At 44.6% G+C, this 22020-nt stretch overlaps 1 long non-coding RNA gene across 3 annotated transcripts in view; it reads right to left on the bottom strand.

Moving 5' to 3' along the window:
- The window catches only part of LOC101751795, a 230344-nt gene that overhangs the window by 11282 nt on the left and 197042 nt on the right, over positions 1 to 22020 (bottom strand). For all 3 annotated transcript variants that reach the window (XR_006931900.1, XR_001469592.4, XR_005841355.2), the window contains 2 exons: positions 13196 to 13508; positions 1309 to 1388 (listed from right to left, as the gene is read on the bottom strand). This is a non-coding gene — a long non-coding RNA (uncharacterized LOC101751795). The remainder of the gene's footprint in view (positions 1 to 1308; positions 1389 to 13195; positions 13509 to 22020) is intronic.

The following is a 22020-nucleotide window of genomic DNA, read 5'->3' as shown; positions in this document are numbered from 1 at the left end:
GATGTTAGCCAACATTTCAGACTCATTTTCTAAGGCTCAAAATTCAGCTTCGGAAATACATACAAGGCTTCTAATGGGAGAATGCACTAGAGACTGCCAATCTTCTTCTAATTACAGAGTTAAGCATAGGAAATCCTCTACCAATCAGCTGCAAAGAACTGTCTGTGGACAAAATAGTGGCTTTGCTTTACTTTGCAACATCTTTCTCAGGTGGCGCTCACATCAGATTCCTCCCTCGGGTGTTTGTGTGGCAGTTGTTCTCCAGCCCCCATCCTGGAGCTGGTGCCAGAGGGACCGCACCAACAAACAGCTCCAGCCCTCAGCACGTGCAGGTGGGACTGCGTCCCCACGGACTCCGTGCTCTCAGAAGGGCCCACTCAGAAGTGGCCTCACCAGAAACACAGCTGTCGTTATGCTTGCAATGAATGCCCCACAAAATACTTCAGTGAGTGCCGGCATTCATAACAAGTGTCTGCACCCAACTCTCAAGGTGAAAATCAGGTGGAACTGCTGCCTATCGATCCCACAGGATGGAATATGAAAGGCACAGCAAGTCCAGACGTTCATGAGAATGGGTTCAGGTTTGCTCTGTTGGCTCAGGAACCCTAAGCAAACACTGCAGTGAACCACAGCAGTTTTGAAAGTGCAGTTGCAAACATACCTTCACATCAGAGTATTCCTCCCTCTCTGCTGCAGCAGCACTAAGTGCAGACTTAGCTCTCCTTTACCTGTTTCCTTTTCTTTTTCGTGCATTTCTGGGGCCCTGCAGTTCCCTCCTGCTGTATTTCAGACTGCGTGCTCTCCTTGCATGAAATGCTCTCTGTCTATCTCTCTATTATTATTCCCTCTAAACTTTCTTTGTTACCTGCTCTGTCTCCTATTATTTCTACTGTGTCATCAAAAACTGACTCCGTACAGTCTGCCAATTAGCCTTTGTCTGTCAGCACATTCATCAGCATCCTGAAGAGTGATGGTGAATGGCAGACCATGGCAGTGCTATTTGATATGCAGCCATATGTCCTTGCACACAGATGTACCATTGCTGATGAAGAGGGAGGCCATGGCTCAGATTTCCCCGAGACAAAACTTTGGGAAGCAGCAGACGCAATTAGCAACAAATGAAATAGAGTGAATTACAAAAGCAGCACTGGCAATGCTGCAGAATTAACAGCAACGTGTACGGAACTTCTCTGCATTTGAAACTGACTGTTATGAATGTGGACCTCCTATGTGTGCAAGGGATAAAAGTCTGACACGGATATTTCCAGGGAACAAAGAGAATTAACAGCATAATCTGATATTACATACCTGCGAGTGGGCAATGCAAACACAGCTGCTTCTGTTGCTGTTACAGTATGACTTCGGTGTACGACGCACATTGCATTCTTCTGTGGAAATATATAAGTATGCATTATTCAAAATTCAAATATTAATGATCACATAAATATTCTATGATCTTGGCTATTACTTTCAGAACAAACATTTTAATTTTAAGATGTCATATTTGTAAAAGCTGTATTTTGAGTAAGAAAGAGAGAGAGGAAGCGAGAGGCAGACCCTGCTGGAGGTGTCTTGGTGCCTTGCCATGCTATCTTTGCTCAGCAAATACACGGCATGGTTAAATGTTTTTTAGCTCTGCAGGATTCACCTCCTTCAACATCTACAGTGCTGCTATGAAAAGTATAGGGAGAAACAGAAAGCAAATGCACATTAGTTTGTGTTTGGATGAACCGTAGGTCTGAAAGTGCACGCCAGTAGGTAGGATTAGATTTATGGGGCTGAGCTTCAGAGCAAACTTCAAGGATATGCAGGACCAGAGCAGCGGGATTAGGAGAGAAGCCTATAAAACTCCAACCTCCTATCAGTAGATCTTCACTAAGAAAGAGATGTTTCCAAATTAATCAGAAAGCAAAGTAAAACAATAAATTAAAAAACATTAAGCACAAATGAGAGTTATGACTTGTCTAGACAATCTGGATCAGAATTTCAAAGGGAAGGAATAAGAAAATTATATTCATGCCAAAAGTCAGCTTTTGAGTATGCAAATGGAGAGTTATTACCAATGTTGCAAGCAGATTTCCAGATATCATTTCAGAATCAGTCTGCCACATCTCAACGAGCTCTATTTTGCAAGTGCTCAGCACACACCCCTGGAGCCAGATTCCCAGCAGAGCTCTGCAGTGCCATCACAGTGGGGTGGGACGCATGAAGCACTTGGAAGAAGTTGGCTCTCACTTATTTAATTAAACAGAAACAAAGTGCTTTTGGAAGTGTAGAGCTGAGAGTGAGTAATAACATACAGAAACTGCCCCAAAAGTGTTTTGCAAATTTGCACACTTTGCATCCATTAATAGTTGCTGATTCCAATCAGTTCTCCCGAATCATTTCCATTTTCTGGGGGTTCCTGCACACATCCAAGGAGCCAGCCAGAGCCCCACCACTGCTGTGCTGCAAGAGACACAAATGGGAATGAAGTGTGCACGGAGCCCTCCTGCCTCGTGCCCGGCACAGCACAGCGGTTGTTAGCGTGGAGGACACCGATGCACAGCCTCCTGCCCGTAATTCCCACCTCCCAGTTGTGACAGTGCAATAGTTTGATTTCACACTTTGAAATCATCACACCTCACCAGCCTGTTTGCATTTGTTCATGCCCTCAGCATCACGGTTTCCTGGCAGCAGGACGCAGGTGCTCCAAAAGCATTCCCTGCAGGGAAGCACCATGCTGAGGAGCTCCGTGGAGGCTCTGGTTTGCACAACATTTGGGATCTGGTTGCATGTATTAGGGAATATCTAATTAGTGCATGTATCTGTCTTGGTGATAAACAGGGATAGTTACCATCATTTGTATGCACAAAGGCAAGAAGTCAGTTCTAATACAGTTAAAAACATTGAACAGTCGATCTCAGGAAGAGCTGTACAGGGGCCAGGGGAACTTGAGAAACAAGATATCTGCAGAAGGATCTATTGGAATAAGATGGGATGACAGCCTGTGCATATAGGTACTGCTTGCACACTGCTGACAACAACTGAAGCAGGCTGGCTATGAGCTGAGTGCTTGGCAGGGCGCAGGGCAAGAGTGAGCCCACGGCCATAGGATGCTCCTGTGGGCTCTCTGGGGCTCTGTGGCTTCTCCTCACCTTCCTCCTGCCTCACTTTTTGGACAAAGTGCAGTCATGGAGTGGCACAACAGGGACAGGCCCTGAGCTCCAAAGGCCCCAAACCGTGTCTGCAATGCTGTGGGTGGTATCCAGGCTGCACCCAGGTGATGAGCACCTACAGCTGAGGAACACCACGACCAGGCTCTTGGCTGATTTCATGGAGGAATCATTTTCCTTGTCTCAGCATGCTTCTCTTTGCTGCATTTGTGTTAATTGTGAGGTTTTCGCGTATTTTATAGGTCTGTGCCTTTCCATTTGCTGATGGAAGAATGAATATATTATGCCATATTCTATGTCACTGGGTAAGCTCCTGTCTCTCCAGCTTCCTTTCCATTGCTAACAAACTCCTGGCAGAGGTCCTTTCCAGCCAGTGACTCGTTACTCACGTTAGGAATTGCATCTCGTATTGCTCTGCAGAGAAGTGGTGCTCAGTGTGCTCTATGGGATGAGCAATTGGCTGCCAGGGCCAAAACCAGACGGGGAGCTTGGAGGAATAATCCTTCAGCCGTCGGGCCTGACTTATTCATGCTGTTAGCATCTGAAACTGCTGCTGACCAAATGGTGCTCAACAGGGTCACACCTCAAGGATGCAATTCATTTTCCCTATAATTATCGCTCTGTTCTATGAGCCTGGACTGCCTCTTTAAAGACAGTTTATCTGCGGGTTCAATAAAGCCACTCAAAACTACTGAAGAAATGATCTTCAGAATCGTCCCATGGGCTCAGTGAGGATGGGGAGAACTGGGAAGAGCACTCACAGTGCATTGCTTCCTATCAGCAGCTCCTGGGAGATGTGCTCAGCGAGAGAAGGATGATGAGAGTGGTACAGCAGCCAGCAGGTGCTGCAAATGATGCTTCTATTGGGACTGCTTCATCTGCCCTGGGTGCATGGACTGCAGCTTGCTCTGCACCAGCCAGGGAAATTAAAACCTCAAGGAACGTTTCTTGCAGTGCTTCAGCCCACATGACGTGGTGCTTGGAGTGGTTGCTGTCTGCCTCCAAGCCCAGTCTTTCAGGTGGGTTTTGGTCTGCTCACTTCAGCCTGCCTCACACCTCAGTTCACAAGAATTGGAGACTGATATCAGGTTTGGACCCTTACAGCGTCTCCTGCAGTTCTGACACTGCTGGCTTCTTTCAGACCAGGTGCACGTGCTATGTCAGTGTTCCCTGCAGCAGGAGGCAGACGATTCTGCGTTGCACTTAACCTTTGCATTTTCATCTCCTGTAATTCCCTCTGATACATTTCACCACATGATCTTCAGATAGGATTTGTGTTTTCTCTTGGGCTGTTTCTACTGTCCTACATATGTCAGTAACTTTCTGCAGAGTCAGACCATCTTCCCTGAAGAATTTCTTATTGTCATCACTTCTGAGCCCCACTGCAGTTGCTGCCCCCGTTAATTCCCTTACAAAGATATTCAGTTATGTGGCACCAGCAGGTCTGTGTTGCACTGTCAGCCCGGGATGAGCTACTTACAGACAGATATTCCACTGCTTTTGCACAGAATCTACAACATTTTTTCTAGACATAAAGTCGTTTGTGATGGGTCACACACACAGCCGGACGAGCCCTACTTTGCTTTTACCTAGTTACGTGTGTTCTGCTGTGGAGATGCTATTTGTTAAATGCTGCAAATACAAGGCAGTTGATATAACAGCTATGACTTTCCTTATTCCTCAAAACAAGCACACGCACCGCATTCCCCAACATCCCTGAGCACTGCTTCTCAGCACAGAACTGTAACACACAATGTTACATAAGAGAGATTTTCAGGGACACAAATGGGAATTAAGTGTCCAATTCAATAGACTTTTTTAATTAGAGTTGAGCAACCACAAAGCCTTTGAAGAACTCTGCTACGCTGAGCCTCTTAATTTAGCCCAAACCTGTTTGTTGATGGGAATCCTACGGCAGCGGTAGGTAAAGGTTTCCTTTGGCTCCAGTATCCACATCACCATTCACAAAACATCCAACGAGTTCAGCCGGAATAAGGTCCATATTTGGCTGAGAAACAGACCTATTCTATTTTTTTTTTACCTCATAGCAAAATCATATAGAAATGTTATTACATTTTGCAGGAAAATTAAACATTCTCCTCTGTTTTAGAAAATAAGTTATTATTTGTTTCTTTCAAACACCATTCGCTTTTGCTAACAATCTGCTCTGCAGTGGAAATGGGCACTTTCTGACCTGAAGTGAGGATTCTTCTAATGATAAATGTATTTCTTCAAATGATAGTTGTACATGTTATACATACCTTAATAAAATCCGTTGGTCTATTATGATAACTAGAGATTTTTAAAAAGCTTTTTCCATTTCTTCTGATCCGTAATTTCAATACATATAGAAATCTTTAATTACCAGAAAAACAAGCATCAGTAAACAATAGTGTGAATGGTGATGAGTCAAAGCACGACTATGAAGGGGAAGTATCTTTTGCACTGTGCTGATGAAGAGATGACCAACATTTTAGAGATTCTGGCTGAAGTCACCAAGGGTGCTCTTTCCACTCACTCAGACGTTGCAGCACTTTTTAGGACAGCGTTGTTTTTGCTTTCATCTTTTAATTTGGTACCTGAGGAAGTGGTGCAGTGGTTGGTTATCAGGTGCCGTGTTCAGTTCCAGAAAGGCAGTCCTCCTCGGGTTGGTAATACGTCTGCCATCTGCACATGTACATCAAATGCATGTTTTACTTTCTTCCTTTGTATTCCACGTATACTGCAGCAGATAAGGCTAGACAAATGCACTTTCATTGACAAAGACTCTCAGAATGCTTTGGGTGGAAAGGATATTTGGTGATGGTATCTTGCACAGTTTGTCCCCTCTGCACCATGACAGGATTGATTGCTTTATCACCAAATGATCCCTGATGGATGAGTTTTGGGTCTGGGCATCAGTTAAAAGTGAGGATGATAATTCAGTTTTACTGATGCCACTGAAAGGGGAAGTTAATCTATTAAAATGTTTAGAAGTTTTACAATTTCCCATAAAGTATTTAAAGCTGAGCGTCTCAACCTCTGCCACGTCGTGACCTGTTCTTTCTTCTTATCCCCCCTTTTATCCGTGCTTATAGCATGGACTAACCCGCTGGCCTCCAGTAGGGCTTTGAGGGAGGCAAGGTGGTCTTTCTCTGTTAGAGACACAAAGAATCTCATACACAGATCAAAAGGAGTAGTGAGATTTGTTGCCAGAGTTACAAATGATAGGGGCTAACAGCCGAGGATGGTTAATTGTCACCTCTCTGGCAGCACCTCCCTGGGCTCACGACCTCACATCCCTGCCTGGCTCAGGGTGTGCTGCCAGGTGTGCTCCCACCTGCACGGGGTTCTTGCAAAAAGCTCCTGGTGCACACCTGGGGAGGGCTCTGACAGCCCGTGGTGTGACTGCTCAGCCCAGTGTGCTCAGTGCTGACCCCTCTGCACCTGGAGACATCTGCCTACAATCGCTGCAGAGGTGAATGGCTGGCAGGCAGGTGGCATCATGGCAGCCCCCGAGGCCCTGTGACAAGGAGCAGTGACAGTGGCACCTTTTGGAAGCATGTTCCCCTCATTGCCCTGTGGCATCTCAAAGGCAAGGCTTGTGCAAAGCCGCCCCAGCCCCAGAACCACAAGGCACTGGGACAGATGCAAATGTGAGAAAATCAGAATAAAGGAAATTAATATTTGACACCTACAAACATATGCACATAAATATAAATACATTTATATAAAAAATCAAATAGTTTTTCCCAGAGAGAGCGAGCTGTATTTGCTGCTCGGGCTGTGCCAACACCCTTGCAGCTGACTGCACAGCCGCACACACTGCAGCACGCATCACCCACACCGGTACAACCCATTCTCCCACCGTGTCTAATGTTGATTAGGAGGGTGTCTGAAAGCTCAGCAGAGGAAAAACGCGTAGGACAGAATTAGAATAATGGCAGAGACAAAGGTAGGAAAAAAGGCAACGGATATTTATCAGCACACTGCATTTTTGTGCAAGAAGCCATGCAGTGGTAAGGTGTTTTGAATAATGCAGCTGGCAACTGCTGTGAAGAAAAGCTGCCTGTGTTGGATACTCTCAGGTATCCCGTTTGGTCCCTGTTGGATGGGAACACAAACATCTGAGACATCAGCTGGTGGTCGGTGCTGGGAAAGCCATGGAAAAGTGCCCCTCTGTTTTAGGGTCAGTGGGAATCACCACAGAAAAGTTAGCTGCTCACCAACAAGGTAGCAGATTGGTGTCTCCCCTGTTAACTTGGTTAGAAGGATTTTAGGAAAAGGAAAATTCAGTGATGAAAAGATGAAAAAGAAGTTTAAACTAAACAGTGGTGGGATGGCGCAGCAGTGAATGGATTGCTCAGACAGTGATGGTCACAACCCAGAGCCTCTGTGCAGAGGAGGGGCCATCCTCCATCCAACTGTGCATCCCATGTCTGGAATGGTAATTCTGCTCTCTGAGCTGTCTGTTGTTTTGCCTCAAACTGAGCCGAACCCTTTCCAAATTCCTGATTTTTTTTTAATAGAATTTTTCAAAAAATAAAATGTGCTGCTTCTTCCCTTTCTGTCCCAAAACACTGCAGTGAGCAAAGTACTACAAAACCCAAGAACATGAAGGGATGTGGAAGGTCTGGTGAAGGAGGACAGGCTCTGCAGCTCCCACCAATGTCCAGCTCAGGACTGTGACCGAGCTGCAAGAGGCTGGCACTGCAGCTCAGCAGTGAAAGCTGAATTTCCTTTCCTGCTCTGCTTTATTTAGAACACAAGAGAAGACGAGGAGAGAGCGGCACCCTGAATCCCACAGTGCTAATGTAGCAAACCAACAATAATAATTACACTGTTTTGTCTCTGTGTGACCATTCTTCCTCTGCTTGCACTCCCAGGCTTCAAGCGCTGATTTCCACCCCTACATACAGCTGCTTTACAGTTATTCCATGCACTTAAATGTTGAACACCCAACTCTGCGTGCTCTGCTATCTGCACCGCACAAACCCGACGGGCACACGGCTGTAAAGCTCCGACTCGGGACGCACCCGTGGGCGATGTAACTCAGCCTGCACCTATCAGCCCTCGGAATTCCCCCCGCATCAGAAGTGCCGACGCAGCTCCAAGCGCTGCTCTGACGGCGGCCCCGCGCCGGACGAGGTCAGCCCGAGCGCCGCGGCACCGTTTTCATCGCTGCTCCGGACGGCACAGCCGGACCCGGCGGCACCGCCCCGCGAGATGCGCGCACCGCGCTGCGCTCCGTCAGGGGGCATCCGCGCTGCTCACACCGCCAACCGCGTCATCCGCAATCCGCCGCCGTAATAGGCTTTGTCTGGTACAGGGCAAACCCCATTAGGCATGGAAAGGCAGAGCTACGGAAAGGAGTCGGCACTGACAGCCTGTTAAATGAGGAAGGTTCTGCAGGATAGTGGGACTCAGCTGGTTTGGAAAAAATACACACACGCAGACACGGGCGGTACATTTTTTCTCTTTTTTTTTATCGTCAGTGTAAAAATAGGATCTCAGTTTGCTGAATATATTCTTAGCTGCTGTGCGCTATCATTCACTGCGAGCTTTACAACTGCTGTTGTCTGCGTTGGCCCAACCCCATGGAATAACCTCCACATCCTTTGCCGTACCTTGCAATCCTCTGACCGTACAGAATTACAACACATAAACAAATGCTCTCAGGCCAGCAGCAATTCTAAATGCAAGTGGGCAGCTGTGCGTGTGGGAGCTGGCACGGCTGTGCAGGAGGAGCTCAGCACTGCCTCAGTTCCACCAGGCTGGGCTGTCCTGCTGGGATGGGACAGGAGGGAACAACAAAGCAAAGCCGGGCAGTTACAGAAGTACAGAAGTAAATAATTAAGCATCCCATGCTGGCGCGGAGAATGTAAGGCAGGCAGCTTTTGCACTTGTCATTTCATTACAATCTTTTAGTTTTCTTTTCACCTAAACCCACAGATAATGGAAACTCGGGTTTTGCTGAGCAATGGAACAAACGTGCTTGAGCCTGGCCACAGCTCCAGGTCATTGTGAGAGCCTTGAGAAAAGGGTCTTCAAGGCTCATTTCTGTGCCTGCAGACCTTGTGACAGACACCGCACACAGCCGGTGCCGTTCAGATTAGGACTGCAATTATTTTTTGCTGATTTGGTCAGTTTGAGCTTTTCTAGCGGAATTTCTCTAGAGGGCAGTAAGGATTCAAAGCAGCCTCAGTACGTAAGTGTCTGTGTACATAAATTTGGTAGAAATGACAGATCATCTTTGCACAGCAGTAAAGGTTACAAGAGTGGGTGCACATGTAGGGTAGAGCAGCTAAAAGCACATAAAGCGTACTGTACACTCTTCCTTCTCATAGCATCACCCAGGATGATATTTCATTGCACATTTGTATTCTAAATTACTTAAAGTATTTTGCCTCTAATCTTGTTGAGAAAGGGCCTTTCTGCTAGAGAAGATTCAGTTCGGGTTAGTGGAGGGCACAGTAACAGGGATACAAATTGGAGAAATAAGCCCTGGGTCCACGTGAAACCCTTTGATTAACACCCTGGAGGGCTGAGACAAGAATTTCTTCCGCGACTCCTACCTATTACTTCCAGAAAGCTGAGGATACCAGAGCTGGAGCGAGGTCACAGTGCAGTGCATGTGCTCATTCTCCGGCTGCAATGTGGCTGAGCGAGCTCAGGTTCAATGGAACACAGGGACACAGGACACGCTGCAGGGCAGGTGGCCGGAAAAAGTTATCAGCAATTATATCCCGGCCAATACCTGATAATACGGTGCCCCTACTTACATTGAAACGTAAGCTGTTTATTAGGCTCAGCGATGCCATGAATGACAAAAGATCTTTGTGTGATCCTATAATATCTTTACATAATGTAATAGAAGCTCTCTCAGTTCCAGCGTATTAACCACTTATCGTTGATTTTAAATAGGGCAGGTGTGGTTGAATTCCAGCCACGCTGTGTTCAGCCAGATGCAGGCAGGCTCACATTTTTGCAGGTGCCTTTTTCATGGATACAATGAGACATAAAGCTCAGAGACACGAGAGGTACGAGCAGAGATGAACAGCTCTGAGATCCAGTTGTGTGCAGTGCCAAAGCAAAACACCCAAGCCCTAAGATCTGAGTTCAGCTCGGTGTGCAGACTTGGAGAACTGAGCTGAAAATGTAATTTATGATCCAGTAATTCAGGGAGCCACTGGATTTCTTATCTCTGTTACAGCAATGAGGTTCCCCAGATCCACTTTACTCAGGAGTTCGCAGCAGCGGCTGCTACTGCTAGGTATTTTTTATTAATACCTCATATTAATACAGTCTCCCTGCTCCCAGCAGCACCTCTACACCCTCAGCTGCTCACAGCAGGGCTGCTTACACTGCCACTCACAGCACCGTGTGCTGCCTGCCGGGCTGCGACCGCACAGCTTGGGCAGCAGCTCTGGGCAGCGAGGAGCAGCCCCTGTGCAGCACGGAGTGGTGCCCACACGGCCCTGGTGTGCAGTCATGTCTGAGAGCTTATATACCTGTGTACAGCATCACCGGCATGGGGGAAGCGCTACGCCAAAATCCAAGTTTGGGGCAAAAATACCAAAACAAGCCTGGGCACTTTAAATCGGCAACCAAGGTACAACTTTCCAAAGCAACTGAAAATTAGAATGGTAGGAACAATGTGAGAGTGGGCTAGATTTTATTGTGAGATTATATTTTTAAGGAATACTAAATTTAGGATCTAAAGATGTTCATACTTGAATATATTTAAATAATTACTCTGTAAAATATTCATCCTACAATCTGTATTCTTGCTTTTCAGGTGTCTCAGCATCCAACAAATCTGTATTCCTGACCTTAAAAAGTATGTTTCTTGCCTGAAACAAATTTAAACAATAATGTAAGATGCCATAAAACCTGAAACCGCTGATGTCAAGTTAACAGGAGATTCCATCACAATAATTCCTTCCATGCTTACAAAACAGCTCAGAGTCTGGCTTGACTTCACCCAGCACCTTCACCTCTTCTCTTTCCTGTCCTGCTCTAGCCAGTGCAGTCCCTGCCTTGGGCTGTGCTGTGTCAGAGGCCCTGCAGGTGTGGTTAAGAGATGCAGCCCTCAGCCCTGCTGACAGCCATGCTGGTGCAGACAGCGCTGCACTCGTTGGGCCATTCTGAAGATCTGATCCCCAGGGAAAGCGGCCCAGGTTGAGTCACCCACGTGTACCTTAGTGATAACAGGAACTTGTTACTGGAAGTGACATGAGGAATGGTTTCCTGAGCCAAGGACATGTTTTACAGGTTCACTCAGCACAGACACTGCTATGGGATCTTCACGAAGGATGGGTGCCTGCCCTGTGTTTGGCTCTCGGTAGGGCACCCAAAGCAACAGCTGAACAGTGGTAAGAAAACTCATCTCCTCCTCACCGATGGCACTCTGTGTGATGAGATCCTTGCTGAGCATTTGCTTCAGAAGTACTCAGGGAGCCTTCACTCCCGTGTTAGGTTGTTTGGTACAAGCAGTGAGGCTCATAAAGAGAAGTACCCCTTCAAAGGAGGAATATCTACCTAAAATAGATCTATTTCAAAGCCAGTGGCCCAAGAGCAATTGCTGTTTGGGGTCCTCAATATAATTCAAACCACACTCTCTCAGAAAAAGCTTTTAGTTAAGGGGCTATGATTTTAAAAGGCTTTATACCCCACATGTGCACTATGGATCATGGAACTGGGAAGCAGTAAAAGCTGAATACAGCTAGTATACTAGGGACTGACAGCATTATGACTTTTATCAGTTGTAGGATAAATAAGTCCAGTCTTAGTAAGACAGTTAAGCCAATATGACCATGTTCCTATGCTAAAGATTTATGGCGCACAGTCCACCCTATAAAGCAATTGTTCAGAAACCAAGGGCTCTAAAATCCTTGTTCGGACATGCAGTCCTTGTTCCAAGTTCCACTGAGCTTCCTTCCCATTAGCTACAGCAATCTTCCCCAAAAGCACCAGACAAGTAAACAGAGTATATTTGATGCAGGCCAACAAACGCAGCCTTTCATGTACAGTCCAGCTTGCCTTGCAGGAGCATCTGGAACAAGAAGCCAAACATCAGGAATTCATCATCTGGAAGATACCAGCAGGGCAGACCTGGAGCACCTTATTCTTGGCTCAACTGATGGCATCCTCTATTGCCCATGCCACAGTTCCCCCATGTATCCAACTACACAGGTAAAGCTACTTTCCAAATCCTTTCATATCTGTAAATGACAGACAGAGATGCCAAGTGTCATAACGAAAATATTTCTGTGGGTTATTCAGAACTATTGGGAAATCCATACTGGACACTGCTCCTGGAATGTTATTTCAGTGGCTCTTTTTCTGCAAGAGTACTTTCCTCCAAAAACATAAAGGCCTGAAAGGATGAAGTAGATCAGGTTTAGTGGCTCAAGATCAGTCAGTTACTCTTCCTGCAGTTAGAAGGAGTTGAAGGGAAGATGGGTGGTTTCAGGAAGGTACCTATGGGGAGATGTGTGCCAGGATTCAAGCCTGGTGATTCATAAGCTGTTCGTCAGTAGCTGTTAAATATCTGCTTTTTGCCAGCGCTCACTGTTTCAGCCTGCCAAAGATACTGGATAAACAGTCGCTGTAAAAAATTTATGGTTACTCTGGGGAAAACAAAAGCTTTTTGTGGCATAATGCAACATCATAAATTAAAACTTTTTTTTTTTTTAAATGAAGAAGTTACATCATGTTTTGATGTAATGTGATGTGGCAGGTCATGCTTTTAATTTTAATAAGCTTAAAAAAGAGAGAGAGAAAGAGAGAGAGAGATTTGGGAATATAAATATTGTTTCTGAACCTCTAACATCTCTTGGTGGAGGATAGCAAAGCAGGTTCACCTCTGCCACCCGGGTTCAAGTCTTATTTCAGAAAAACAATTTGAAATGACTTCTGGAGGTATCAGCATCAGTTAATGAACTGAATTTCCACTCCACAGACCTTTCAGGAAATTGCCAAACAGCATTAGCACTCCTATTGTATTTGTCATACTTAGGAATTGCTGTGCTTTGAAAGCGCTGTCATCTCCAGCTTACCTTGTTAGAAGCACCTTGTAACATCCGAGCGTCTTCAATTAAAAAAAGGCGTCCGGGAGAGCCAGCAGTGTTTTGCAGTGGTGCCTGAAGTCAGTTACCACTCATTTCAGGAGCAGTTGCAGGACTCCACGTGCATCTCTGAATAGCCAGTCCTTATGCAGAGGAATCTCATTTTGGACTTCAGAGCTGCCATCAGACGAGCAGTTGGTCACTCGAAGCAGCAGCAGGTCTTTCTGGCATCATATGGTTATGACAGAGCAGAATTCATGCATCTTTAAATTGGTGTGAGCCTTCTGCACATCTCAGACGAGGCCTGCAATATGGAACAGAGAAGTGATAAACTTTAGGTTCTCTTTTCCAGAAAAAAAAAACCTCTTTTGATGTTTACGCATGAGCTAGCACAAAGGGATGCTAGCCTTGATTTGAACCCTTGGTCACCTCCAGATGGAAAGAGTCAGACATACCACAGGACCACCACAGAGGGGAAATAGTTTTCTACTCAGCACGTAACCTCCTGAATCTTGTTTTTTTATTAATATTATTTTTTCCCCAGCTCAATCCTGACCAGAACCCTGCATTAATTCAGTCATATCTGACACAACGTTACTCGATGGCCCCCGCTCATTTCTCACTGACGTGGTCTGACTTGGCCATATGTGACCCTCGGAGGGCGATTGCCCTCATTGCACATTGGCTTTGGCTGTGGAGGAATCCTGGAGCTCTCATTGCCTCCGCTGGCAGAAAGTTGGCACTTTCTGGAGAAGTCTTGCATAAGCCCTGGGAGAATGCAATAGGAAATGACTACTGTAACACAGCTGAGTAATGTGGTTCATGTCGAGCTGCTCTGACAACCACCTCACCCTCTGCCATGCCCGAGGTAATCGTTTAGGGGCTGTTTAGGGCAGTTCCCTTTCATTCTCCTTTCCGATTTGTTTTTTCAGTTCTCTTATTTGCTTTACAAATAGTTTATTTTTCCATCCTGACTCTCATTTTTATATTTTTAATCATATTCAGAATAGAGGAACAAGAGTGACCCATTGTCTTCACAAGTGACATCGAGTCTCTGACTTGACTGACAGGAGGTACCATTAGAATAAGCATCCCTTCCCTGACAGAGGCTATCCATGTTAACATTTCTGTTCTCTGGGCTATATATTTGATCTTACATAGCTGTAAATTATGAGAGACTCCATCAAAGTCAGAGGCATTGCTCCAGAGCTAACATGGTGTAGGTCAGCTCAGATTCATGCTTTTGGGATTTCAGACATCTCGCTGGGGCTCCTGTTGCACTGCTGGTCACTTCTCACATTCAGCTTTGTATGTGCTTAGAGTAAGTTGGCAAAAGTGCCAGATACATGTGCTTATCACACGAGTCATTGCCTTGAATTTCTTGAAGATCAGGTTCACACTGGTATTTGAACTTGGTTACGGAAACAGAAACATACAGTACATTACTATACTGTAAGTCATAGCAGGGCAATATCAAAACAGAGTAAAAGTTAAATAAAACATCTGAAATCATTTCTCTGTGTACACAGAGTACACCTCCTTGGGGTAAAACTGATCTTTCAATTCAGAGTGCACATGGCAAGTAAACTACTGGAGACAGGGAAAGTTCAACATCATCAGCTGAAGGGAACAGGACGAGATTGAACTTGAGACAGTTAAACTGTGAATAGGAAAAAGATTTTGTCGTTAACTCCACAATTTTACACTCATGTTCTATGAGTGTTCCCAGTACTGGCAATTTCTCTGCAGTGGAGACGAGCTCAGAATGTCAGAGGAGAGCTGTGTGGCAAAAGACAAGGAATGTGGAGTTTGACTCCTGTGGGAAGGAATGTGCTCCCTAGGAATCACGTTAACAGAACTCATTTCAGGAGGTTCAAAACCACAGTGAGATCAAAAGGTGTGTGATCAGCGCAGCTGGGAAAGTGGTGCAGAAATTGGTGATGGGGAGGTAGGAAGGGCCAGAGGTGGGCGAGTGCAGAAGGCTCTCTGTAACTGATAGAAAACAGAAAAAGGGGTTTTAAGAACTTCGTACTTTGTATTCTCTTAGATAATGAGAACATAAAGCGTCTGGTTCTCATCTTTTTTACACTTATGTAAAATTAGGATCAACTCAACAAGTTAATGGAGTTACATGGGTTTAAATCTGGCATAAGTGAGATAAGAAACAGGCCCATCAGTTCATTAAGGACTTCATTAACTGTGACTGGAATATCTTGCAGTGCCTGTGTTCCTGCAAATAAAAACATGCATTTGAGGCCACAGGAAGGTATTCTGCATGCCCTGATGTGTATGCATCCAACCAGCTGCCTGTTTCGAAGTCAGAAGCTAGAGGGCTCTGTGTAGTTGCATCTCGTGTGGGTGAATATGTACTTGTACAATAGTGGGACCTGCACAACAAGAGAGATGCACACCCAGGTGGGTCTCACCTGTCATCAGCAACAGGCTGACTGCAGAAAAGTAGGCATAGGTCTGCGTGCACACAAGACCTTCCATTCAATTCAACTTTGTTGTGGCTTATTGGCTTACAAAATTATCCTGTTAATGTTTATCTCGCTTACATGTAAGTTAAATATATAACTACATTCCACTCTGCTGTGCTTTCTGTCAAGGGATATGCTTATGGTCTTATGATGCTACTCAACCCACTCTATACCAATTTTACTTAAACATCAAAATAAAAGGGTATTAAAAACTCGGTCCCCGGGAAGGATCTGGCAAGCAAGGGAACAAGCAGCTCCCTCAAAAACCTTGTTCCCCTTCGTGATTGATGGGCTCCATTACTTCAACTTTGCTGTTTGATCAAATGGTAAATCATGTAAATATACCACGTGTGAGTGTCAGAGCAGTTTGAAAGAACTGAAAATTTTTGTTTAAGTTATAGGTCAAGCAGCAATTTCCCAGAACAGCCCCTCATGAAAGCAAAGATTTTCTTCCTTTTAAGCACACATCAGACCAATCTAATTTACTAGGGAGAAAATTCACTTTAGTGCAGAAGGACAACCCAGATGTATACACTACTTACGCCCTTGTTAAGTGAAAATTGGGATAAGTGGTACTAAGTGGGTGCATAGATCTTAAGCTTGTCCTCTTCAACTGGGTGAATTTTACCCTTAATAAGAAGTAGAGCATCAGTGTTGTCTAGATTCTTACAAGAACCATTAGCACACGGCTGAGATTAACCATAAAGATGCAGCAGAAAATGTAAATTAATCGAGTGCTATTTTACCAGTTCTGTACTTCTCGTGTAGTGTAAACTGTGCACTCTATGATGCCTTGCCCAAATTACACTGAACGAGAGGTTTTGAATTCATTTCCATCATTTCTACATGGGCTTTCCTCATGCATTTCTGCCCAATTTCTGCTATTCCTTCTGCTGAAAATTTATCATATCACAAAGGAATGCCGCAGACAATTTAGTCTCATGTGACTTGCTACATTTGTCCTTGTAAAGGTCTACTTCAACACACTAGAACGCAGAGGAAGGTGAATGAAGCTCAGCAAAGCACGTTCAATGCAAGCACTCAAAGCAAGCTGGATCACAGCCACAGTTCCTGCAGTCACTGAAGGATTGGATGATGACTGTGATACGCAACCTCGGAAAGAGAGGGGAATCCATGTCTGAGGTAGGGAGAGCACCAGAGGACGGCTTGGCTGGGATTTTCAGCCATCTCTACAAGGTGAGTGCTGCTGTGCTGCAATGAACAACGCAACGGCTATCTGACCAAACACTTCTGAATCATTTTAACAACGTAGAGTTAAATCATCAAAAAGAAACTGATTATCGGGATAGGAATCACAATGGCACTGAGGACCAAAATGTAGAGGGAAAGCTGATGGGATCTATATCAGTTTGATTTTCAGTTATTTATGTGTTCTGGCACTCTGTCCCAGTTGTTGTATTTTGGGTTCTAACACTTGTTTGCCAGTTTGACTTGGTGCACATAAATCCCATTTAACTGCCAAGACTGAGGTTCCTTAGCATATGAGTACCTCCTTTATATAACCCAAGCCGAGACGTCAAGGCCCAATTCTCTGGTTCCCAAGGTACACTACTTCTATTATTCAGACAGCTCTAACTCTCCTGAAATGGACTGGATTTCAGACATCTGCAATGAAGGATGATGCCAGAGAATACACAACCTCAGCTAGTGGTTGCCACACCTCTGTCCTGGAGAGGAGAGATCCAAGTCCTTCAGTGATGGCTGCAGTGTAGGACCCACAAACATTGTCAAAACTGAGGGCTGGCCAACTGCTCCTCTCAGCTTGGTGGCATTTCTGCATCCTAGAGACAGCCACCTCCATGCCTCATGGTGATAAGGAAGGGAAACGCTCTATGTATCCCAAGAGCATTTCATTAGATGTTCACAAGTAGGTGGCTTGAATTGCTAATTAAACTTGGAATTTCTTGTTTTGTTGTCTTTTTTTTCAGCTTGACCCCAAATCAGCTTTATCTCTGGTTCAAAAAGCCTCCCTGTCCAAGGGAAATGTAAATGATGCCTCCATGTGACTTAGTGATTTTGGCTCATGCCCTAATGCCACATCATTGCTTTGTACATCAAAAGAACGTTCTCTGACACAGACATTGGTTTACCTTAGCTGGAGTGACTCATCACTTTCCCACAATTAAATTTTTGGGCTCTAATGCAAAGCAGACTTATCTGCTTTGACAGGACAGTATGGAATAAACAGAAAAGACTAAATTTGTATTGGCAGCTACCACTGCGCTGCAGTTATGAGTAATGCAGCATAACTAGAAAGGACACCAAGCACCAAGAAATCAAAATAGATTCTGTAGCTGGAGAGCCAAAAAAGAAGAAATATCTGATGATCCCCTGACTGTAACTGACTGTTCAGTACTGTATCAAGAACTCTCTGGGAACCACAGGAAGAAAACATTTCCAGTCTTCCCTTTCCTGCTACTTTTCCCTTTCCCTCTCCCTCTCCCTTCCCCTAATGGAGAAAACACAGCACGGGGTCAGGTGAATTCCTCCAAGCCCCCGGCCCTGTGCTTCTGACGGGCTGGGCAGCAGCCAACCAGAGATGCTGGGCATGGGGACAAAATGTGGAATTTTGGTTTTATGCTCTCATCACATTGCTCCATCACTACGTCTGTGCACACAGCCCAACAAACAGCACGCACAAATAAACAGAACTCCTTGGCACGTGCTTAAGCAAATTAGGATATGATTACAGACAGTTAAAATTTGGATTCCCAACCTTTGTACACTTCTCTTGTGATATTCTGTAATTGCTAATCGCGGCAATATCTGTGCAGGGTAAGTAATTCAACATGACAAGTGTTTTTAGCAGCAGGTGAATAAGATCAGTTATTGAAACAGCAAAATTATTGCCAACATTGAGAGAATTAGATACAAATGCGAGGTCCAAAGAGCTTCACTCATATCAGATACCAGCACAAGCTGGAATAAACTCAGGACATTATTAGCCTGGCATAGCAAAAATTAATTTAATTACTTTATAGAAGAACAGAATGGCTTGGCTGGGTTTTGATGCTTTAGCATCCCAAACAGAGCAGTGATATCACACAGCTCCACTAGTACATTTGGATTTTAAACAACTCACCTCTTGAACTGTGTGTCTAACCTGGAAAGCCTTGAACAGTACTACATAAGACACAACCTTCTGTTCTAAAAAGCACACTGCCCTCTGCACAAGGGAGTGATAATACACTGCTTGTGCAGTGTGAGTTCACTGCTGGATCACACCTAGTCTAACTTCTGGCTCCCAAGAAACACCTGGCATTCTTTATTCAAAACTAATTTAAACCTTCATTTTACACTCTACATCATGTAAGTGATGTCTGGAGGAAGCCCTAGCAGCTTCAGTAACACTGTGGGAACACACGCCTTAACCTTACTGTGTGCGCCCATGGCCTTGGGAAGTTGGTCTTACAGTCACACCACCCAGACGGGACGTGCCAACAATGTCCTGTGCCATCAGCATGGAAAGAACAGCCCTCTGGAGAAAGATGAATGGCCGTGGCTCTGTGCCAGCACGTTTTTGGACTGCCATGAAGAGGTCTTCACTTTTAATTAATTTTTAAACACAGAGCATCAAGGACATGATAGCCTTAATGAGATGTACAGGACCGTCTCCCATTTCTCTTGTCTTGAAATATGACATGAAATAACAGTTGCTGGGTGTAATGAGAGAATACCTCCACGCATACATGCTAGTAAAATATAACACAAAAGGATGTAGATGTGACCAGACCAGCACATATCCTGCAGGAAACACTGTCTGGAGTTTTGCTTTACAGATCACCACAAAGCAATAGGACAGTTTTAGGCTTTCTTAGGTATATGTAGTCTGGATCCAAGTGTACGCTCAAAACGACAAGCAACATTTTCAGGTGAGACTGCCAGCTCTGGCTTTCCCTGTGGCAGCTTCTGAGCCCATCGGCTGAGGTCTGGGCTGCACCATCTGACGGGAGCGCCTTCAGCCTCCTTCAGGCACTCAGATCAGCAGATAATACAGCAACCAGACACTTTTCATGAAGCTTTTCACAGAAGTTACCAATAAAAGTCAGAATACAACCAAGCATAAAAGAAAAGGTTCGTTGTGAGTGGGCTCCCTCTTACCTAAGTGTTACCTAATGCCGGGCACTTCAGACCTATTATCCTCCAGCCCTCCGAGACAGTGACCGTGTCAGTTTGCTCCTCATAAATAAATGCCTGATAAACCGGCCATCGCCTGAGAACAGCAGGGGTTTTAAACTGCTGATAGCCCTTTTGATCCGCTTGCCCCGTCATGCTGAAACACCTGTCTAATTTTGGCCGGGGTCTGGAAGCAGTACTTCGCAGCTCATAGCTCACGCACTGTTTCTTAACCCCTGCCCTGTTTACCAGAAGAAGTTTTATCTGGATTTTTGATGTGGACTCTGCTTATTTCCCAGCCATCAGTTTCCAAATGAGACTCCCATATGCATGTATATGTACACACGTGGCAAAGAGACAGTGACCACTCGTGCCCAAAGCCAGTCACGTGCAGCACTCATAAATTAATGCCAAAGTCTCACATCCTTCATGCTTTTGTTTTCACTTTAAGATTCTAAATAAGGAATAATGAACATCAACACCCACTTATTCAGTAAGCATATAAGCAATTAAATTAAATTAAATTAAATTAGCACAGCCAAGCAAACAAAGCAGCAATCATTCAAGTCCTCTATTGAGGCTGCAGCCGTAGCGATAGGCTGAAGATTACCAAGACATTCTAGTAAGGAAATGAGTATCAAACTTCTATTTTTTGAAAATCCTAACCACGAGTCAATGTGATTTTTGCTACTTTGAAAATAGGAACTTCTGATTTTTTTAAATAGTCTTTCCCCCTCACTTCAAAACGTGACAAATCCCAGACCAAACTGCTCGGCCATAAGCTTCATCCTACTGGATGCATTCGGCATTATCTCCTCTGTGCAGTTTCAGCCTGCGTTCCCCTGGGAGCCTCCACCACTTTCCTTGAATGCACTACAACAAGGACTGGCCGGTCCAGAACAGTAACGGATGAAAGCATTAGAGAATAGTCTTGGGTCAAGAATTATTATTGCTAGAGGCCTCCAAAATCTAGTTATGGGTTTCAGCAAACCCTGTGGGCTCTTATGATAATGCTTTTCTACAGTATTATTGTTATATGGCATTAAATCAGTCAGATTCATGAGCAACAAGAGGTCAATGTCTGATTGAAATTCATAAGGTCAAAAAGGAAACTAAAAATCAATTTATAAGATATGAAGATTTAGGTTCAAACTATATCCATGAGCAATAAAATTTCACATCCATAAATGTAAGAAATCAGTTATTAAACTTGAGGGGGGGAAGAAGACTTATTAAGTTTTACACACACATAAGGCAGCTAACACATAATTTTATCAGACATTACTGAAATCCTATGTGTAATATAAGAGATGATGGGCTAAAATGCTAAATGGTTTAGCACTAAATTATTAAGTGATGTATCCCTAAGGTATTAAAAAGATAAGAAATGCAGAGCAGGTGTCTCTCCCACCAACTCTTGATCACTAGTTTAAGTGCATATTGATAACAAATGCACTTTAGAGGCAAAATAGTATTAGTAATATTTTTGCTGTATGAAAGCTTCATGTCAGAATGACTAAAAGCTTCTACCTGACAAAGAAGTGTTCATATATATACATATATTAATATATATATATATATATATATATAAAAATCAAGTTAAACGTTAGCTCCCCGTAGAACAGAAACCAAACTCCAAGGTATTGGAGTCAGTTTGATACTTACACACAAGTAAATAACGTAGGTGGAATAACAACTATACCACATTGAGAAGGAGAATTATGGTAAGCACTCCTACCTGTTTTGAAACTAAAATGCATTTTTATTAACATTACAGGTTAATGGAGACCCATATAAAACAAAGGGTATAGAAATGCAGTAATAGTTTCACTTATTGTAAGCCGAGTCAGGGCATGCTTTGAAAACTCCTTTTCTCTTTGCTCTTGGTCTCCTGATGGAGACCTCTGTGTCAGCTCTGCTGTGCTGAGACAGCGATGGCCGCGCAGTGCTGCACACAGCATGGGGGGGGGTGTTCATCTCTGATGGTTCAGCCAAGGACTCCTGCACAGTGCCTGCTGTGGTGCAGTGCTCTCCTGCCCACTGCCTGCTGGGCAGTTCAGGTGAATGTTTACCTCACAGCAGCATTATGCTTTCTTCTCTGCCACATTCAACCATCCCCATACCAGAGGGGGTAGGATCGTGTCCTCCGTACCTTACTTTGTGGCAGTTCAACTTGGCTTTGCTCCTTCTTCTTTCTTT

Source organism: Gallus gallus, chromosome 20 (genome assembly GCF_016699485.2).
Source record: "Gallus gallus isolate bGalGal1 chromosome 20, bGalGal1.mat.broiler.GRCg7b, whole genome shotgun sequence".
Lineage (NCBI taxonomy): Eukaryota > Metazoa > Chordata > Aves > Galliformes > Phasianidae > Gallus > Gallus gallus.
Note: the sequence above shows the minus strand (reverse complement) of the source record. Positions and strands in the feature narration are given on the sequence as shown.